This window comes from Cinclus cinclus, chromosome 13, assembly GCF_963662255.1.
Source record: "Cinclus cinclus chromosome 13, bCinCin1.1, whole genome shotgun sequence".
In the NCBI taxonomy this organism is placed as follows: domain Eukaryota; kingdom Metazoa; phylum Chordata; class Aves; order Passeriformes; family Cinclidae; genus Cinclus; species Cinclus cinclus.
This window is the reverse complement of record NC_085058.1, coordinates 14,362,660-14,369,229: the sequence shown is the minus strand read 5'-3', so window position 1 is coordinate 14,369,229 and position 6,570 is coordinate 14,362,660.

Here is a 6,570-nt window from a genome sequence, read left to right as displayed (position 1 = left end):
CCCCTCTTTACAAATCACCAGGAATTCACTGCCTGCAGCCCAGCCACCCCCTGCTCCCCTCCCCAGTGGGATCTGGCACCTGAGGGCAGCTGCTGCAGGGCTTTGCCCCTTCTGATGCTCATTCCAGCTGCAGGGCTCCAGCATGGCATGGCCGTGGCTCCGCTAATTCTATCAGCATAAACATGGTTTATAGGGCTGCCACTGCTGCCTGTCAGCTTTTCTAAATCACCCTGTGCAATGGTCTCCATCCCTCACCAGAACTCCAGCCCCTCTCCTGAGGTCAGAGATGCTCAGCGATCCCTCCTCAGCAGCAAAGAGCACCAAAGTTTGTATCTGACAGGGATGTGACAGGCTGGAGGCATCAAGGGCAGCCTCCCAACAAGGAAACCTCCACACCAGCCAGAGAGCAGTCCAGCCTCTCCACATCCCTGGAGCACACCTTGCAGGGAGGCATTAAGGGGAAAATAAAATCAAACAAGCAAGCAAACAGAATGGCCACAGACCAAGCTCCCCCACCAGCCCAACTGCTGCCAGTGCCCCCCACCCCTTAGCATTTTGATGGTGGTGGTGTTTTTTGTTTTGTTTCGTTGTTTTTTTTTTTTGTTAATATTCTGCCCAGCTGCCCCAGGACATGCCCAGTACCTACTCCCAACCTTAGGGCAAATGTCATGTTTTGAGCTGGAGCCCACATCAAGATAGATATGAAGCACCAGCAGTTCCTGACACCCACACCAGTCCCAAAAAGCCCTCACATCAGTGGTTTCACCTGCAGTGGTGTTCATCTGGCCCCAGCTCCCAGGCCTCTCCCTGTCCCAGTGCCACACATCCCATTGCAGGGAAGGAGGCCAGAGCTTTCCAGCAAGCAGCAGCATTTCTGAGCAGAGCTCTTACAACATTCCCGTCCTTTCCCACTTGATGGGCTCCAGAAGCAGCCACAGCGTCCCCACCTCGGAGGAAAGGAGCCACGAGGCAGACAGAGTCTCTGGGCAATGGGCACTGCAGTGCAGGCTGCCAGGAGCCAGCCAGGATGCTCCTGAAGCCTCGGTGATGTGAAGCCTGCTGTGGCAGCAAAGCCCTTGGCTGTGATTCCCACTGGCAAGGCTGATGGCCAGGGGACACACTGGGATGGTCCCAGGGCTGGACCAGTCCCATCAAAGGCTGCTCTGGGATGACTCTTCCTGTCTAAGGAAGCCCCCTCCCCAAAAAGAAAAAAAATGTGAGTGGTCCCAGGAGATAGTGATGATGATGAGGGCTCTGGGGAGCTGGACGCTGGGGAAATGTGGCTCGAACGAATCCACAAGGGGAAGTGTGGGATGCCAGCTCTCTGCCTGAGGGCCTGAGCCTCCAGAGACTTGTGTGTGGGGGTTAAAACCCACTGCTCAGCTGGCACTCGCTGGCAGAGGCGGTGGGGTCCCCCGGGCTCCTGCATCCTCCCTACTGGAGTCGCACACTGATGGAGCTCAGCATCCTCCTGGGCTCCTCCGTGCCGCTCCCATCACAGCCTGCATTGCCCAGAGCTGCCACCTTCACTCCCAAAATCTGTCCCAGATGGGGCAAATTGAACAGCTAAGCCAGCAAACTTCATTGCTGCAGCAAGGCTTCTAAGCTGGCCCTGTCCACCCCTCATGTCGTACCTGGGCTGAACCTCCACTCAGGCACATGTGCCTCTCACAGATATTTAAAAATAGAAATAATAACAACCTCCTCTCTTTCCTGCCTGGTTGGAGAAATAGCTTAATTAGTTAATAAGGGGTTTAATTTGCTGTGTAGCTGTGTGAAGAACTTGCAGAGGGCAAGCTAAGTCACTAAGTCCAAGCAATGAGCGTTAGAGGGAGGCTGGGGAGGGGACAGTGCCCCAGCTGTGACCAACCATGTCCTGCAGGGAGACCCAGCTCTGCCTCCAGCATCACAAGAATTTCCAGGCCACGCCTGAGGATATTCTCTTGGTTGTGAATTCACTGTGTCCGTGGGGGAAAGTTGTGGCAAATCAATGTTTTTCATTTAGCCAAACAATTTCTGCCCATGTTAGCAGTGTAGCTGAATCTTAAACAAGAGGTTGCTGCCCCCAGACATGGGAGGCTTCCCTTCTCTGCATTGAGGTGTGGGGTTCCCAGCATCCCCCTGGGACTTCCCCTTTCTTCTTTCCTGGGGAGAGGCAGGAAGGTGACCAGAGGATGGTTCTTTATCCCCACACACTCAAACCCAGGAGCAATGAAGATGCTGGCTCCTGAATATGGATTCCAAAGTCTCTCTCTCCAAATGCACTGGGTTTGTACACCTGGGGACACTGCCCTTATCTCCTGTGCACCCTGTCCCAGCTGCAGAGGCAGTACCTGGCCACCCAACACCCAGATCCTTTGACCAGCAACTGTCTCAGCAAACTCCTGCCTAATCCAAAACAACCTGGCAATTGTTTATCCACAGAACATTTACAAAGGCATAACATGGATCTTTCAATGGAGTCACTGCCGTGCTGCAGATGAATTTTCAGTGCTCCCCATCCCCAAACCTTGGGCAGGGGACAAGGACGCTGTGGTGGCAGCTGCAGCAGTGACAGCTCTCAGGAATGTCCTTACAGCCCTGGTTTCTGCTGGGTCTTGTTGAGTGTAAGCGCTTGCAATCTCTTAAGCACCAGCTGATATCCTACCAAGGACAAGGGCTAGTGCTGAGCTGCTCATGGGGTCAGAGACAGGGAAGGCTCCTGGAGTACACCAGGAGCCACAGTGGGAGATACTGGAGGAGCCAAAGGATTTTCCCCAACTATTAAAGGCAAAGCCACAGCAAATTTGTCTTCCTTCCCCCATGGCAGCTCTCTGCATCCCCTTTGGGTGTCATTATAGGTAATTCCCTGCTTGATGTCTCATCAGAGAGGGGGAAGGGAGGCACCATTTCAAGAAAAAGACAAAAGGGCTCTTTCTTTATCAGCATTAACCTCAGGCAGCTCTCGAGAAAAATTCTGGGCAATTAGTGGTGCATAAGAAGATTTATAATTGAAATCTAGTTTGTAGCACTACAGGCAGCTCCCTCGAAAGACATTTCTCAGAGACCAAAAAAAAAAAAAAGGGGGGGAAGAAAATAATAGAGAGAGACAGAGGGGGAGAGGGAACTGGTTAAAGAGTTTTAAAATCTCACTGAAAACTCCATTTAGTTTAACATTGCATGATAGCTTTCATAATTCAGAACAAAGTGCAAAGCTCTTTAATGAGGCCATTAATGACCCTTTAATTTACTCCACCAGGGCTGAATTCATAAAACATTTATGTTCCATTTACACAGGATTTTCCTGAGACTGTTCAGGGCAAGTCACCATCACAGAGCAGGTAGGATGAAACAGAGGATTCTTCATTTCTGTTCTCACTCTTCTTCACCCCAGCACTGAAGCTCCACATGTGCCTTTTAATTCTGCCAGAGACGCTGCAGGGACCCAGGAGGGAGGAGAGCCATTTTTGACTCTTCTGCATGGTAAACAGATGCAGAGTGCTCTCTTGGATTCTGCTCTAGGAACAGTGAAATCCTTTTTAAGATTGAGCTGTGGCATCGACAGCCGGCCTTAGAAAACGTTTTTAGAAATCATTACAGCCCAGCTCCAATTAATTACTGACTTGTGATATCAGATTTGCTCTTGGGGTAGCATTGAGAGCATCCAGGGAGATAGGACCCCCCCCCCACCCCAGCTTTCCAGGCTGCTTTCCATGCTTTGGGTGCTGATGGGGGAAGGCTCAAAGAATGCAGGTACAGAGATGAGTGCTGAGGATGCTGCTGCTGACTGCTCTGCTTGCTGGTAAGGGTGGGCTGGACTGGGAGCTGCTGCCAGACTGCTGGTAGGGGTGGCCACTGAGACTGTCTCTTGCCACCTCGGTGTCTCCTGTCCCTGCAGCTGTGGGAAGCTCAGAGAGCTGTCAAGGACACACAGGGCAGTACCCTGAGATGAGGATGGGCTGGTTCATCACCCCCATCCAGCATTTCCTGAAAGCCATGTGAGCTGCAGGTCATGCTCCAGTCTGGCTGTCCCATGATCCAAACTAAGCTATTTCTCTCTCCTTGATTTTTCTTCCGTTACATACTGCAAGCAGACAGAAACACCTAGGAATGCTTAATTGCTTGTATTGGCTGAAACATCTCTTTTTATTAAAAAAAAAACCTAAACAACTCTTCCTAGTTTATTCCAAAGACCTCACTCTCATTTCATCAGTAAATGTCAGTTTCTGAACATCTTCATAGAAAAAGAGCCATTAATCATTCCAACGAGGTTCAGAGCATCTTAATTTCGCTTTGACCAGCCTTCTCAGCTGCTTGCTCAGCTTCAGGACTGTTAAACACTTCTCATCTGCTTCCCTCTGCAGTTTTGACCTAAGGAGGGTTTGTCGCACCAGCAAACAAAATATTCATGGCAAAACCAAGGGGACAGAGGTGCCAACCCACAAGAATCAGCCCCTCCAAAGCCTCTGCGGAGAGAGGTGAGGAAGACGCTCTCAGCAGGATAAGAAAGTTGGATCCCGTTGGAGAACATGTCTAGAATCAATGTTTCCATCTATAAATAACAGCAGCAGTTCACACCTCAAGTCTGTGGAGCTGGGTCCCTGCAGCTTGTGCCTGCTAAGGTGTGGGGACACAGGCTCAGAGGGAGATGCACTTTCCATCTCACTTGCTCCCTGCCCCTCAGATTCAGGTTTGGTTGTCATTCTCATTTCCTCTCTTCGCCCCTCATTTTGCTGACACGGGTTAGAAACCTGATGGCCCACCGAGGCACTGACACTGCTTGTGTAGGTGCAGCCCACGAGTCACCCCCCTCATTTCACAGCTAGCAGGGCTGCTGACGCCGATGCCCTCAGGAAGAACACATCAGCAGCAGCATCAGTGCCTCTGAAACCCAACCAGCGTGCATCAACAGCAGGCTGTGTGCACACTGGTTTGTTATTGTAGGGTCTCTGGGGTGCGCTGGGTTCTACACACTGGGCTTGTGGTTGTAGGGTCATTTTTTACTTCAGGGTAAAGAAGCAGAGAGGAAAATTGTTTGACCTACTTGGATCATTTACGCAGAACTGCTTTGCAGCACAGGGTCAAGTTTTTCAGAGCGCTTACATCACAAGGAGAAATTATGGCCAAAAAGAAAGTTTAAACATGTACAAGGAAAAGAAAAAACAAAACAAAACTCCCACAGAAATACACTCTGATAGAGAGAAAAAAAATGAACACTGTTTTTCAAGTATTTCAAAATATTTTGGAATCTCACTCTCAAAAGTGATCTGAGCTCTAAAGGCACCAGGACCCTAACAGGACAAATAGGAAACTGGTCCCAGTTGAAGCCTAAAGTGTCAACAAACCTGTGTTGCAGGAGATCAGTGAATGAGAGGGGAGAGAACCTGCAGCAAGAAAAGGAAGCAAAATGGAAGTAGCTGCCCAAGGGACAAGCACATCTGGCAGCAGCAGGTTACTCCCTCTGAAGGGATGCTCTCCATCCCAGCATGGAGGTGGCATGCTCCTAGGCGGATGCATTTTGTGGACTACAGAGGTAGGAAAAGTCAAATTTTCTCACTGACATCACCCTCAAAGAGAGAGGCAGGTGTGCTAAGGGGAGCCCATGGATGGAGCTGGCTCCCTCCAGCACTGGGATCATTCCTGGGATACTGTGACTGCTTACTGACAGCGGGGAAAGGACCACATCAGATCAGAACAGGAACATCCTGCTGTTCCACAGAGCTTCCTGCAGACCTGGATGCTCCAGGGGCTCTTCACTCCCTTTGGCCCAATAAACAAACAGCTTTGGGCAGCTCCAGGAACAAGCTGCCTTAGTTCAATTGTTATTTGATTTCCAGAAACATCAGTCCAGGCATCCTATCCAAACTGGACCCTGGGTTGTTCACTAAGCACAGGCTGCCATGTAGTTAGAAACACATGGGGTCTTGTTACATTTCCCTGGAAAAAAACAAAAACAAAAACAAAAACAAAAAACACACAAAAAAAACCCCAGTGGTTTAAAGGGGAAAATATTCAGTAAAAAATCAAAATTTTTACTCATACAAATAAAGGCTCTGAAATCTCACAACTGCTCAATTCCCTGCTCCTCCATCCAAGCTTCCTGCTCAGCACAACTCTACTTACAAAGACCACCTCTAGGGAAGCTTACAGCCAAGGACTTAGGTTTGCTAAGGTTACCTACACATTGACAGTCACATTTTGTGGGGTCAAGACTTGCTGGCAATGAAGTACAGGCAGGCTCTTGAAGTTTTCTACATTTGCATCAAATTCTTAACAGCCCCAGGTAGCTCACACACCTCCGGGGCTCCCAGGGCTAAGACCTGGCAGACACTGTCCTTGAGGATGTGCAGTGCTTGAAGCCAGCAGACACACCACCTTTATGAAGATCTTTTTTGTATTTCAGCTAAAACCAGAAATGCCGTTTCAGCCACACTGAAAGACCCCTGCATGTATATCCATGAGTGACTTAGCCTCTTCTGAGCAATCCAAGATCTCTCTCCACCATTACAGCTGAGTGCAGACACCTGAGGATCCTCATGCAGCCACATTCCTGCTGCTACATTAAAACCCACAGGACAGGGCAGCTGAAAC